The sequence below is a fragment of the Bufo gargarizans genome, chromosome 11 (genome assembly GCF_014858855.1).
Source record: "Bufo gargarizans isolate SCDJY-AF-19 chromosome 11, ASM1485885v1, whole genome shotgun sequence".
In the NCBI taxonomy this organism is placed as follows: Eukaryota; Metazoa; Chordata; class Amphibia; order Anura; family Bufonidae; genus Bufo; species Bufo gargarizans.
Window position 1 is genome coordinate 43,999,664 of NC_058090.1, and position 16,233 is coordinate 44,015,896.

The window sequence follows — 16,233 nt, forward strand, 5'->3', positions numbered from 1 at the left end:
CAATAAAAAGCGGAGGCACCCTTTTGCCAAAACCTCCAAAAGCACTGGCAATGCCGGATCTGCTTCTTTTGTGATCGGCTCGGGAACTGGTGATTCGCTGATGCTGTGGGCGCAGGTTCAAAATGTGCCAGACCTAGGCCAAGCTCAGCTGCCGCTGGTTCTGTGCTAGAATCTTCCATATGACGTTCTTTTTCCGCAAGGCTTGTACACAAAACCATAGGTGTGTGCAAGATCTGCAGTATTAAAATAAGCCATGGGCATTCAAACACAAACATAGGTACCAGAACTATTGCAGAACCTGAGGTGGCATTACTGGATTCTTTTGGAAATTAGAAGTGGCCAGCATTCCAAACTGGAAAAAGTCTCCTTCTCCTGTGGTCTTAGTTGTAGCAGCTAGGCTGCTTTCCCTAAGCAGTACAGTGTCCTTGTCATCATTATCAGGTGCTTCTCCTGCCCAGATTCCTCCTCTTTTCCCTCCTCTCCATTGTGAGACATCCATAACAGAATGTGTGGGCGTGAGAAAACTATTCGCAACCAGCAATTAGCTTGTGTGAAACCTGAACTCCGACCTGGCCAAGTTGCTGGCGGTGCAGTTGCTGCTGTACCAATTGTTAAAATTACCTCGTTTTCTAAATCACTGTGGCTTTCCCCACCACATACCTTGTCTCCTGACCCCATGGACTTCTGGTAAGGCAGATTGGAACAGTGGCCAGAATTGGCCCATTTTTCTTATTGTCCAGCCTCCAGTGTCCTCTCGTAGAGGGTGATCAAAGTGGCAGGTGGCATCATGACACCCAAATAGATACTTGTACAAAACACCACTTTTATCAAAATGAAAAAGACATGGAAAGCTGACTGAGGGCTCATGCACACAACCGTATGTATTTTGCGGTCCGCAAAATCGGATCTGCAAAAAATACGGATGACATCAGTGTGCATTCCCTGTTTTGCGGAACGGAACAGCTGGCCCCTAATAGAACAGTACTATCCTTGTCCGTAATGCAGACAAAATTAGGACATGTTTTACATTTTTGCCGGATGGACATACAGAAACGGAATGCACACAGAGTAACTTCTGTTTTTTTTTTTTTTTGCGGATCCATTGAAGCGAATGGTTCCGCATACAAAAAAAAAAATGGACACGGAAAGAAAATACATTTGTGTGCATTAACCCGAGGCCGATAAATGGATCTACCTTTAGATAATAGTGCCCCATCATGCCACTGCAGCTGTTTGCCTGCCTACCATCATGTTCTGTACTGTATGTCTGCTGGCACTGCCACAGCTGCTACTCCCTGCTGCTAATCCCCCTACTATTACTACCATTACCCCTATATAGCCATTGCTATTTACTTGCTGTCTTTTCTGTTCCATGCTGTGATGCTACTGCTGGCACTACTATTGCTGCTACTATTACCCCTACAGCCTTACCCTTTCTACATCCAGACTGTGCTGCTGCTGCTCCCAAATATAAGGACGAATTTTATCAGACTTGTTTAACTTCAGAACAAGCCACTGATTCTTCTGACAACTAACACTTATATGTATAAATATGGACAGGCATACTGCTCCCCTTAATTTTTGGATGCTTGTACAGAACAAGCTACTGTTTCTTGAAGCATCAACTAGTGTTGAGCAAAGCGCGCTTAAGATCGTTTTGTTTAAAACTTTGTTTAAATTCTGTACGGAGAGCATTTTCATATAGCATTCAAATATATCGGCTGCGCCGAGGTGAAATTAGCTTCGGATCATTTAGTTCAAAACTTCGTTTGACTTCTGTACGGAGACCGTTTTCGTACAACATTCAAATGTATGGGCTGTGCCGAGGTAAAATTCGTCTTAAGTCCTGCGAGACTTCGGTGAAAAACTTTGGGCTTCGATTATAGAACTTTAATACAATCTGAAGTGTGTATGTGTGCGTGTGTGTGTGTGTGTGTGTGTGTATATGTATGTATGTATATATATATATATATATATATATATATACACAGTACAGACCAAAAGTTTGGACACACCTCATTCAAAGAGTTTTCTTTATTTTCATGACTATGAAAATTGTAGATTCACACTGAAGGCATGAAAACTATGAATTAACACATGTGGAATTATATACATAACAAAAAAGTGTGAAACAACTGAAAATATGTCATATTCTAGGTTCTTCAAAGTAGGCACCTTTTTGCTTTGATTACCGCTTTGCACACTCTTGGCATTCTCTTGATGAGCTTCAAGAGGTAGTCACCTGAAATGGTCTTCCAACAGTCTTGAAGGAGTTCCCAGAGATGCTTAGCACTTGTTGGCCCTTTTGCCTTCACTCTGCGGTCCAGCTCACCCCAAACCATCTCGATTGGGTTCAGGTCTGGCGACTGTGAAGGCCAGGTCATCTGGCGCAGCACCCCATCACTCTCCTTCATGGTCAAATAGCCCTTACACAGCCTGGAGGTGTGTTTGGGGTCACTGTCCTGTTGAAAAATAAATGATGGTCCAACTAAACGCAAACCGGATGGAATAGCATGCCGCTGCAAGATGCTGTGGTAGCCATGCTGGTTCAGTATGCCTTCAATTTTGAATAAATCCCCAACAGTGTCACCAACAAACACCATCACACCTCCTCCTCCATGCTTCACGGTGGGAACCAGGCAGGTAGAGTCCATCCGTTCACCTTTTCTGCATCGCACAAAGACACGGTGGTTGGAACCAAAGATCTCAAATTTGGACTCATCAGACCAAAGCACAGATTTCCACTGGTCTAATGTCCATCCCTTGTGTTCTTTAGCCCAAACAAGTCTCTTCTGCTTGTTGCCTGTCCTTAGCAGTGGTTTCCTAGCAGATATTCTCCTCTTAACAGTTGTTCTAGAGATGTGTCTGCTGCTAGAACTCTGTGTGGCATTGACCTGGTCTCTAATCTGAGCTGCTGTTAACCTGCGATTTCTGAGGCTGGTGACTCGGATGAACCTATCCTCCGCAGCAGAGGTGACTCTTGGTCTTCCTTTCCTGGGGCGGTCCGCATGTGAGCCAGTTTCTTTGTAGCGCTTGATGGTTTTTGTGACTGCACTTGGGGACACTTTCAAAGTTTTCCCAATTTTTCGGACTGACTGACCTTCATTTCTTAAAGTAATGATGGCCACTCGTTTTTCTTTACTTAGCTGCTTTTTTCTTGCCATAATACAAATTCTAACAGTCTATTCAGTAGGACTATCAGCTGTGTATCCACCTGACTTCTCCACAACGCAACTGATGGTCCCAACCCCATTTATAAGGCAAGAAATCCCAGTTGTAAAACCGGACAGGGCACACCTGTGAAGTGAAAACCATTTCAGGTGACTACCTCTTGAAGCTCATCAAGAGAATGCCAAGAGTGTGCAAAGCAGTAATCAAAGCAAAAGGTGGCTACTTTGAAGAACCTAGAATATGACATATTTTCAGTTGTTTCACACTTTTTTTTGTATATAATTCCACATGTATTAATTCATAGTTTTGATGCCTTCAGTGTGAATCTACAATTTTCATAGTCATGAAAATAAAGAAAACTCTTTGAATGAGAAGGTGTGTCCAAACTTTTGGTCTGTACTGTGTGTATATATATATATACATATATATATATATATATATATATTTATTTATTTTTTTATTGTTTTTTATGTTATTAGGGCATTATTACGTTAAATAAATAGGAAGGAAACATTCTTATTTTTATCCAAAGTCTGAAAACCAGCCTTGAGCCTCATTCACATATCAGTGTTCCACGGACATGCGCTGTATGTGTTCTTCATGGACAGCACACTTCCCATTCATTTTAATGTGTGTATTCACACATCATTGTTTTAACCAGGTCTGTGGGTCAGTTTTTTTTTTGCACGGATGAATGCTCTATTTTGTCCCTGTTCACGGATCCATCACGTCCATTATAGTCTACGGGTCCATGAAAACCACGGATTGCAACACAGATGCCATCAGTGTTTCATGGATCATTAGGAAGAGATGCTTTAAAAATTATTTTTCAGCTGTGCAGTGTCAGTGAAACACCAAAAATAACTAAATAATCTTACCTCCCCGGACGGGCCTACTGCTCTGTTCTTTTCTCCAGGCCTGCACTGCATTGTGACCTGACGTTGCACAGCATCAGGTCACAGTGCACGCACTATGTCCTGACGCAGTACACAGTCAGGACAAGCAGTGCCTGGAGAAGACCAGGGAGCGGTGAGTACAACCAGCGCTTCACTTGCAGCGGACTATAACCAGTGCTAGGGGCCTCTTTTACTGGTGTTATGAGAGTTTTTGTCGTGACGCCAGTTGCATTTCAGCAACGAGGGACTAGGTTCCCCTATGTAGAAGGTGATTGTGGAACCCAGGTGTAGAAATGCCATAGTGGTGTAAGGGTTGCCTATAGTAGCCCTTTAGGTGTGGCTTTTGCACTTGTCACGGTGCTCCTACCTGGATATCTGGAACCCCAAACGTGGTCGTCCGAAGCAGTGATAAAAGGGTTAACAGTTGAGGGATTTGTAGAATAAATGGAGTCCAGACTTTTATTAACGTTAAAACAGCTTTACTTGGGTAAACTTTCATCAAGGAACAATCTTCCAACTTTATCTTGGTCATTGGCAGGTTTTGACATGAAGTTTTGGCTGGCAAACACAATCAGCTCTGCTATATCTGTACTCCTTCAGCTCTGCTATGCTGACTGAAGTAAATAGGAATTTTTCCTCTTCTGCTGCAGGCTGCAACTTAGCTATCTGTAGTCTGACTCTATCTTTATCTTGGACTTTTTCTTTATCCAGGGAATCTTTCCTCCTGGCTCTGAAGCTTGTAGCATGGGCCCTTAGGCCCAGCAGAGCAGACAGTGCTCTGCTGGCCGACACACAGCCTTCCCCTTACAGGGGGTAAGCTAGACTGACCTCTAACTAACACATCCCTCTGTAAAGAGGACTGGAATGGATAGAAGGTTACTCCAGGGAAACTAGCTCTGCCAATACTGCCGCCATCTGCCGGTGAACCAGGTACATTACACTTAAAAAGTCATTTGCAAGGAAAATAAATATACATTATGCAGGACATGGCAATAAATATGCAAGATGATACAGTATCAACCTTAGGAGATAGTGGGTGTAAAAAGGTGGCAATGCCACTCTGGGGTATTACACACTCCCCACTCCCTGCGCCTACTGCATAATAGTGAGCACTTCCATAATGGAAATGCTCATTAGTATTCGCTTTTTAAGACTTACATTCGGAAAAAGTATGTCTTATAAAGTGAAAAATAAGGTACGTCTTTTGTGTAGTGATTTTTTTTTTTTTTTAGATTAGATCCAAGAGAATATATGTGTTATATTATATGATGAGTCTTTTGGTACTCTAGGGGTGTATCTAATATATGTGATTATTTTTATATTGATGGCCTATCCTGAGGGGAGGCCATAAATATCAGATTTGTAGAGGTCTGATACCCCACACCTCTATCAGCTGTTCCTCAGTAGCTTCGGCGCCAGAAAACTGCGCTCCGGCGCAGTGGGCGCAGCTGGTTAATGATCCAATCAAAAGTGAATGGGTGCAGTGCTGCATAACCAGCTTGGCCCGATACATAATGGACAGAGCTGTGTAGTTTGAGCAACGAAGCTACTCAGGAACAGTGGATTGGCAGGGGGTGAGGTGCCCTTAGGCTAGGCCAGCAATATAAAAATCCTGGAAAAAACCTAGAGACCCAAACGTGGCAGTTACCAGCGGAGTTGCTGCCGTTCAAGACACAGCTGTTCTCCATTATAAATTGCTTGCTATTGTCATGCTTTTGTTGGTTTTCCTGCCAAACTGTGCTGCCATTAGAAATAAGCAAGCAATTCACAACCAATGTTTAATGAATAATAATATAACATCTGGGGCATGGACGCTGACTGCCACATTAGGTCCCACACCAGTCTGTAGATGCCACTTTTGTGAACCAAATGCAGATGAATAGGGCTTAGTGCTTACACTGCAACCCATTCAGCAGAACATCTTTATGACAGGGAGATAATCCAGTAAAGCTCCTTATGATACACTTGTGTGTATGAGTCCTAATCCTCCGTGCATATTTGAATGTGTACAGCTGTAGAGATACATTAATGTTAATATATTTGATTTGAAAAATTTGATCTGATCCCATCAGAGGAAAGGGGAGAAGGGTTTTTGCTTTCTTCTGGTTGGATCCTGCTCTGTTGTAGGTGGTGTAAAAGTAGTCCACTTTAAAGGGGTTTGCAGATTCTTTAAAATTGTTTCTCAATATTAGGTGGGGTGGGACTCTGCCTGCCCACCATTTTAAGGGTCACTGTGCCACAATGAGCACTGCATCCTCTTCATTGTTTACCAGGCACAGCTAAATGAATGTACAGGAGGTGTAACACCAGGGACGGCCTCTACTAAGGCTACATTCACCCGAACGTATTTTGTTTCCGTGTCCGTTCCGTTTTTTGGGTTTTTTTTTGCGGATAGGATGCAGACCCATTCATTTCAATGGGTCTGCAAAAAATGCGGACAGCACACAGTGTGCAATCCGCGTCTGTATGTCCATTCCGTAGCCCAGCAAAAAAAATAGGACATGTCCTATTCTTGCCCGTTTTGCGGAAAGGATAGGCATTGTTACAATGGATCTGCAAAAAAAAAAAAAAAAACAGATGCCATACGGACGTCATCCATTTTTTTTTCCGCAGATCCCATATTTGCGGACCACAAAACGCATACGGTCATGTGAATGTAGCCTAAACATATGGAGTTGTATTCTACACTGCAGTATAACAATGCAGGGGACATGGTGCCCACCCGTGTTGCGTTCTTTTCAAACTGCTGATTGGAGGGCAAGGTGAGAGGCTGACCCCCACCTAACTTTTTTAATAATACAATTTTAAAGAACCCCTTTTAAGATTTGTCATACATAACCATTAGCTGACATTGACCTTGTACCGTGACATGTTTGTAAATCTATGTTGTTTGTGGTGACCTAAGAATGTTTCATGTTGGATGTAGTGTGACGCCATTGTAGTTATCTGCAACATCACATTGCTTATTTCACTTCTATGACATTATCTCAATGCTTTGACATTACTACTATTCTTATGTAATGTGACATCAGGGAAATAAAAAACTATTGGCTAAAGAATGTACTAATGTCACAGGACAATGATCGTGTAGTAGAGAAATAATAAATTATGTGATATTACAGTTATTACAATCCCTGTGTAAGATGGAAAATGCAGGAAGATATTGCAGTGACACAGTAGATCACTGCAAATGGTTAATTGAATGTTGAACCTTATGCTAAAGAGCTAAAAAAAAAATATTCTGTGCACTATGGAATGGTTATGTATAGGCAACAAATAATTAAAGGGGTTATCCATGAATTAATATTGATGACCTATCCTCAGGATAGGTAATCAATATCAGATCAGCAGGGGTCCGACATGTGCGACCCCTACCAATCAGCAGTTAGAAGAGGCCAGGTGCTCCTTGCGCTCCATGGTCTCTTGCTAGACCATGTTAAGTCTTCGTACATAAGTCATATGGCCTAGTTGCTGCTCAGCCCCATTCAAGTCAATGGGGCTAAGCTGCAATACTGGCACAGCCTCTAAACAATGTACAGCGCAGAGCCACAGCTTCCCTAAAAAGCTGATCGGTGGGGGTGCCGGGACACCCACCCCCACCAATGTGATATTGATTACCTATCCTGTGGATAGTTCATCAGTATTATTTCACAGATAACCCCTTTAACACTGGCAGTCCTAGCTAGGTTTACAGGAGACGGTCTGGATCTGCCCCGGTCATTGAGTCCATCAACATCCGCCGGCTCCTACACCTGCCCTCCTGTCTTGCAACCATCTACCCAATATCAAGACCACACCACAACACCAGGCAAAAGCCCCAAAGGGTCCTAGGTTTGCCCTGAGGGAAGGGTGCACCTTCCATTCACTGTACAGCCCTGGGAGCATTGGAGGGAGGATAGCCACCGTAAACCACCACCCCTATCAGTGCCACAACTACCAGTCCACTCCTCCCCGCTCTCCCCCTGTGGGTCGCTGCAATATACTTTAAAACACTGTGTTGAGTTGACCATAGGCAATAAAGTCATATCATAAAAATAATGGCCTAAATAAGACTATAAACCCCAAAATGTAAAAAGTGCTATGGAGAAAAATAGGATCTGTAAATAAAGTAGGTCAGAAAGTATATGGCTGTGTCATTAAAAGAGTAATCGTTAATTTCTAACGATAATTTGTTTTCCCTTAGTCCTAACAGCAGCACAGATGGGGTTAACTGCCCCCGTGGACTGGTAGGACCGGCGGAATTTTAATGAGCCCAAGAACCAATAAACGATCTTCAGCTCCCTGAAAGGGAGGAGATCACCCCCCAGCCCACCGTGTCTTTAACAAGTATGATGTAAATTAGGGAGGGATATTTGTGTGCTGCTGTTAGGACTAAGGGAAAACAAATTATCGTTAGAAATTAACGATTCCCTTACGTCCTACCAGCAGCACAGATGGGGAGATAGCAAGATAAAACCCCTAGGGAGGGTCCTCATGCCTGGCAGAAGTAAGAACTGTCTGCCCGAAAGCCGAAAACTCTGCCATCCTAGCATCTATCCTATAATGGGAGATGAAGGTTGACTCAGAGCTCCAGGAGGCCGCCTTACAGATCAACTCTAAGGGGAGAAGGCTTCTTTCCGCAACCGAGGTGGAGACCGCCCTAGTAGAATGGGCTCTCACAAACTCGGGAGGATCTAAGGTTTGGGAGACAAAGGCTTCCTTAATGGCCTCCTTGATCCAGCGACTAATGGTAGCTTTAGACGCTTTACGGCCTTTAGACTTACCGGCAAACAGGATAAGGAGATTCTCATCTATCCTGAACTCTCTGGATCTATCCACATAGATCTGGAGGCATCTAGAAATATCCAGCGGATCTCTAGCTGGAGCATCAGAGGAGGAGGCTGTAAACAAAACTGGTAAGGAGATTACCTGGTTGATATTCTGAAAAGTAGGCACCTTAGGTCTGAAGTATGGTAGAAACTTCAGGAGTACTCTGTCCTGTAAGAAAATAATATATGGATGAATTGCAGAGAAAGCCTGCAATTCAGAAACTCTTTTGGCTGAGGCTATAGCCAGAAGAAAAACCATCTTTAAAGTTAAATATTTGAAATCAACCTCCTCCAAAGGCTCGAAGGGGGGAGATGCTAGACCCCTGAGCACTACTGAAAGATCCCACTGGGGAATGGGTTTCAGTATAGTAGGCTTTAGTCTTTCCGCTCCCTTCAGGAAGCGTTTGATGAGTGGATCCCGAGAGTATGGCCTGTTGAGACAGGCCGAGATGGCACACATTTGTACCTTCAAGGTAGCTGGAGATAGGCCTCTATCTAATCCGTCCTGAAGGAAATGTAGTATCGCAGGAAGGGGCGGATCTGCAGACGCCACCTGTTTGGAATCACACCATGCCACGAAGATTCTCATGATCCTGGAGTAGGCCTTGTTTGTAGACTCTGCTCGGGAATGCGACAAAGTTCTCAGGACCGACTCGGAAAGCCCTTCTATGTTGGGAAGGGGCTGATCAACCTCCAGGCTGTCAGGTTGAACCTGTGCAGATCTGGGCAGAGGTGAGTGTCCCACGACACCAGGGTCTGCTCCGGGGGGAGTCTCCAGTATTGTCCCCGACTCATCTGAATGAGCTGGGTAAACCAGGATCTTTTGGGCCAAAACGGTATGATGGCTATTACCGAGGCCTGATCCTGACGGATTTTCATCAATACCCTCGGTATCATGCAAAAAGGAGGGAAGATGTAAGCCAGCCTGAACCTCCACGGTATCGACAGAGCATCTATCGCCAGGGGGTTGTCTTCCCGGTACAGGGAACAGAACCTCAGCACCTTGGCGTTGAACCTGGTTGCCATGAGGTCCACCTCTGGCATACCCCAACTGTGAACTAGCTGCCTGAAGACCTCCGGATGCAGAGACCACTCCATGGTCGGTAATCCTCGACTTAAGCGGTCTGCTATCATATTGAGGGAACCTCGGATATGAACGGCAGATAGATGGGAAAGGTTCAGCTCTGCCCACCGAAGAATCACCCCGATCTCTGATAGAAGGGGTAATGACCTTGTGCCTCCCTGCTTGTTTATATAGAGAACCGCAGTCATATTGTCTGACTGGACTTTCACCGCTTTGCCCCGAATCTGAGGGGCGAAGTGAAGGAGGGCTAGCCGGATAGCTCGCATCTCGCGAAGATTGGAAGAAAGATGCCGCTCCAGGGGGGACCAAGATCCCTGCACTTGGGATCCGTCCAGGTGAGCGCCCCAGCCTACAAGGGACGCGTCTGTAGTCAATATGACCCAAACTGGTTGGGTCATAGACTTCCCTGCTGGCAGCCGAAACCACCATCTGAGGGAATTCCGGGTTTGACCGGACAGGGAGCACAGGGAATCTAGCCCCGCAGGGCTGCCATTCCATAAGTGTAAGACCTCCGACTGAAGAGGACGGAGGTGCCATAGCGCCCAAGGGACTGCGTCCGCAGCCGCTGACATGAGCCCCACCATCTTCATGAGAGTCCGAATAGAGACTCGACGAGGGACATGAAGGACCTTTGCCAGGTCCTGAATCCGTGCTTTCCTTTCTTGAGTCAACCGGAGGGACATCTCCACAGAGTCGACCACGAATCCTAAATATTGGATTGAAGATGATGGGCTCACATTCGACTTCTGCCAGTTGATGATCCAGCCTAGGCGGAGAAGAAAGGAGATTGCGATCTGAAGATGGTGGGTAAGGATCGGAACTGAAGAGGCTATGAAAAGCCAATCGTCCAGATAAGGAATGATAGTCAGCCCTTGGAGTCTCAATGCTGCCACCACCGATACCACCACCTTGGTGAAGATAAGGGGGGTAGAAGAGATTCCGAAGGGGAGCGCGGTGAACTGAAAGTGCCTGCGAACCCCTGAAATCTGGACCGCGATCCTGAGAAATTTCCGGAAGGAGGAATGGATCGGGATGTGAAGGTAAGCATCTTTGAGGTCCAGGGTAGCCATGACATCCCCGAGGTTGAGGATATGGGTGACTGACCTTATGGTTTCCATACGAAACCTTGTTTTCCTTATAAATCGATTGAGAAATCTCAAATCGATGATAATCTGGAGGTCTCCCGTCTTCTTGGGAACCAGGAACACTGGTGAATAAATGCCTAGGCCTCTCTCCCCTGCCGGCACCTCCTCTAGGGCTCCCTTGGAGATATAGTCCTGGATGTAAGATTCCAGGACCACTTGTTTGGCCGGCGCGAAGTTTCGTGTAGCGACGAATCTCTCTGGGGGGAGAGAGAGAAAGTCTACCCGGTACCCGACGGAGACTAAGTTCAGAACCCAAGGGTCTGCGATCAACTGACTCCAGGAGTCTTTGAAAAAGGAGAGACGGCCCCCCACGGGTGTTTGGGGGAGTGGTATGGGAAAGTCTAGAGGAGACACTGCAGGGGCAGCAGGGCTTATCCAAGAGCCTCGATGAGGCCCATAGTCAGGAGGGTTTTGCCTCCTTGGCGGGTTTACGGGAGCGCCTCGAATACTTACGAGACGGTCCCCCCCAATCTCTGCGCCTAGATTGCTGCCCCGGGCGTCCTTCGCGCCTCTTTCCCTGCCTGGGGCGTCCCCGAAAGGGCTGCTGGGGGAGGCTCTTCCCCTTTTTGTCGGAGAGCCCCTCCATTATCTTGTCCAATTCGGACCCGAACAGCCTGTTTGGTTCGAAGGGGAGCCCACAGAGGTTGAATTTGGACGCGTTGTCCGCGATCCAGGGTTTCAGCCAAAGTGGTCTGCGGGCAGCCGAAACTAAGGCCATAGTTTTGGCGGCCAGCTTCAGCTGCATCTGGGTGGAGTCAACTAGGAAGTCCATAGCCAGGTTGGCTGATTTGAAGGCTGCCAGGATATCATCCCTGGATACGCTCTGGTCCACGTCTGTTTGGATCTGGTTGAGCCTAGAGCGTAAATAGGTGGCTACTTCAGTGGCCGCGATTGAAGTTGATGCGGAGGCAGCGGCCGCCGCATAACTCCTCCTAAGGGTGCACTCTGCCCTCCGATCAAGAGGGTCCTGCAGACTAGACCCATCGTCTGCGGGGACTAGAGTGCGCCGGGACAACTTGGCTATAGCCATGTCCACCTTGGGAACGGAACCCCACGATTCCACCAAGGGTTTAGCCATCGGGTACATGAGTTTAAACTTTCTGGTGAGAACTGGGCCTTTCTCAGGTTTGCGCCATTCTGTGCGCATCACAGAGAGAAGGGTCTCATCCGCTCTGAAGACACGCTGTGTCCGTACGGCGGGATCGGAGGACTCCCCAATGTCAACATCCTGGTCCCCCGACCTGATGGACTTAAGTAACTTCTGCGTCTTTTCTGGAGGGAAAAAGCAAGAAGTATTTTCTTCTTCCTCAGAAGAAGACCCCACCGACCAGGGGGTAGGTCTCTCGACTGGTGCGACTGGAGCGACCACATCCATGGGAGTCTGAGAGGGTGCTGGTAACCTCTCATTGAGTAAATGCACCACTCCCTTAATGGAATCATCCACGTATGTCTTCGTCCACTGAAACATTTCCTGCATCGTGGGTTCCGTGGATGTCGTGCGACAACTCTCACACCTAGAATAGGGACAGCCGTCGTCTAAGGGCGTGTTGCAATCAAAACACGCCAAATGCTTCCTCTTGGCCCCAGACTTTCGCTGATCCGGATCCCTGGGGGAAGCCATAGTCTGTAATTGGAAAGAAAAGACAGGTCATAACACCTAAAAAAATTGGAGGTGGAAAAACAAGACCTTAAGGGGGCCCACCAGCACTAGAAGAAAAATAGAGCTGCAGCAGAGGAACACACAAACCCACGTCAAGCAATACTACTAAGGATATCACAAGGCGCAGGGAACTCTGGAGCTAGCTTGTCAAAGCGATGCAACCAGAGCACTGAATGACAGGCTCTGGGCGCTTAAAAGGAGAAAGCCCCGCCCCCTGGGCGGGTCCCAGATCGTGAATAGCCCAGATATATAAGAGAGCCAATACTGGCTCAACCTGCTGTAGATAGCTCCCCTGGTTCATCCTGGATCCCAGGATGTATATAGGGGAGCAACTTTAATCAGGGAGGTGAGGATAAAAACCTCAGATCGCGCTGCGAAGAAACCGGAAGTGACGTAGCGCACCAAGTGCGCGTCACTTCCGGAAGATGGCGGCGCCCATAGAGCCGCATGCATGTGGCGATGAGAAGGAACGGACACCAGAAAAACTGAAAGGAGAGGGGAGGGGGACACCCCACTCCCCGACGGTCCCCAGGTACAAAAAATCACCGCAATCAGCCTAAAATAAAGGCAAAGAAAGAGAGCCAAAAAACGGGGCGATCCTATATAGACGAAAGGAGCCCCTGACACTCTCAGCTCCCTGAAAGGGAGCGATACGCCAGTCCAACCTGTCCAAAGGACAGAAAAAAACACGGTGGGCTGGGGGGTGATCTCCTCCCTTTCAGGGAGCTGAAGATCGTTTACTGGTTCTTGGGCTCATTAAAATTCCGCCGGTCCTACCAGTCCACGGGGGCAGTTAACCCCATCTGTGCTGCTGGTAGGACGTAAGGGAATACAATGTATTGACAGTGCAGACAGTGATATTCCCTGTCCATCCCTGGATTATCAATCCGGCATATATACACCGGACAATTATATGTAAAACTCTGGTATCTTTAGGGCTGTTTCACACGAGCGAGTCCATTGCAGGAACCACGCTCTATGTGTGAGCATGATCCTCCATTTTGCAATTGCAGGAGCTTGCGCATAATCATGATTTATAATGCTGTGTGTCGCTGCTTGACCTTACTTATACAGAATCATAGTGACATAAAACTGTCAGTATTTAGATTAAGCTCTCCCTGCCCAGGGCTTCTAAGCAGAGTATGAATATAGCTGGTTCCTACACCGCACTGAACATTGTAAGCTTAGGTTGGGCCCAGGAGAGGCAGTTCTGATAGTGGAAGGCACCCATCTGCAGAATCCACCTTGACGTTGGTAGATGGGCCGACACACGTATGATCAAAAATGTGCGTGAAGACCTTTTTTTTTTTTTTTTTTCCATGTATAAAACCACTGGAATCCAAAGTAATCCCTAATTCCTAGTTCCATTGTTTGCATGTATAACAGGGGGCTGCCATATTTTGTTTGCTGTTTGTATGTTAGCCTCATGGATGTGCTAGTCCCGTTTTGGAACCTACACCCCTCGGGGAATCTTTTGAGAGGTGTAGCGAGCATTTTGACCACAGGTGTTTTTGAGAAATGAATGTGTAATGGATGGTGAAAAGTGAATATGTAACCTGTGCAGAGTATATCAGAGTGTAATAAGGTGGTAATATTACAGGGTATGTAAAGGATGAAGTTAATAATCCATGGTTGAGTGGTACATTTTGAAGAAATCCTTTATGCAGAGGATGTGTTTTCTAGGCAAGTATCACAGTGATAAATTATGTCCTTTCATATCCCCCTTTTGGAACCACTCTGCATCTTTTTTTTTTTTGGACCTTCCCTTCCTTGCCATTTGGGAGACTTCAGGAAAATGGTAAAATACAGGCACCAATGATCACCACTAGAGATGAGTGAATTTCCGCTTATGAAATTCGTTCACACTTCGTCTGTTGGTAAAAGCAGAATTGCATTTTATGACTGAATGCATACCGGAATGTCTTTAGAGGGATTCCGTTATTCATTCTGTCATAATAGAAGTCTATGAGCTGCAAAACGGATCCGTCCCGTTTTTTATGCAGGGGAGGATTTTAAAATATGAAATTTGCTCATCTCTAATCACCACCTCTTGAAATTGAAGGAATATTCCCATTTGGCATGCAGATTTAAATAACACGTAATTATACAGTGCCATCTGTACCACACCTTTGTTTTCTGCATGGCACTGTACGGCTTCAGATCAACCTCTCCCATGTCTGGAGCCTGGCTTGGATATAGTGGCACAAGAGGTGCTGTTAACACAAACCGTGGTCAGTATAAGGACATCCCTCTTGTAATTAACCACTAACATGTTCTTATTGAGGAGAGCCCTGTTGTCGCCCTTTCTGAATGGATGCCTGAGCAGGGATCTAGGGAGGCCTCTCAGATTTTTGAGTAACGTGCCGCAAAGTACAGTACATCTAGAATTTAAGGACTTAGAACTTGTGTGCCCCGTGCTGCAGACTGCAAAAAGCGGTCCACAGTGCACGGGCAACGGCCGTGTGCCTACTGTTTGCAGACCCATTGACTTGAAAGGGTCCGCGATCTGAAAGATTCAGTCATGTTATATTTTTTTGGGATGGACCGAAATCCCACAGAAGTGCTCAAGTGAATGGGTCCACACCTGTGATACGGAGCGCACAAGGCTGGTGCCCCGTATATTGTGGACCCGCTGTTTGCAGGCCACACACGTTCGTGTGCATGAACCCTTAAACAGTGGTATGCAGGTGTAGAAGTTATCCACAAAAGTGGTAACCTTGGTCCAGCAGTGGGAGGCGAGGTTAAATCCTGGTGTTCTTACCTTCCTGAACCTAGAACCTGTGGATGTACCCAGAGGGACTCTCACACAGCTTATACCAGGCATGTCCAAACTGCGGCCCTCCAGCTGCTGCTAAACTACAACTCCCAGCATGCCTGGATAGCTTACAGCTATTAGGGCATGCTGGGAGTTGTAGTTTAGCAACAGCTGGAGGGCCGCAGATTGGACATGCCTGGTTTATACATTTTAATGCAATACATTGCCCTTTTTGCTGGGCAGTTATTGGATTTTACCCTCCCTTTTAAAAAGTATAAACGACAGATGTCAACTCTACAGATGTTTTTTTCGGGAGTGTACACCTCAGCAAACTTGGTGCTGAAGTGGTTAAGCGCTGGCCTAATTTTAAATAGATCAAATCTTGGGTCATTTTGGGGGCAAGCACTGTGCATTATCATTGTAATGCAAAAATTTCAGAACTGATTTGAATCCGTGCCGGGTCATGACCATACTATAAATTGGAGTGCGGTAGAAAACACGTTTACACCAACACTGTCTAATTTCTGGCTTTCTTACATGGGCCATATGTAGCACGAGCCCCCAAAATGTAATCTCTGCTGCATTTACTGGGGTCCACTTAAAGGGGTTGATGATGTGTTTTTTGCTGGGTATATAAATTAGGGCCACCAATAAATTTACAAAAGCCTCGGAGAAAAAGATTTTGAAAAAAATAAAAATAAAAACTAGTGTCAA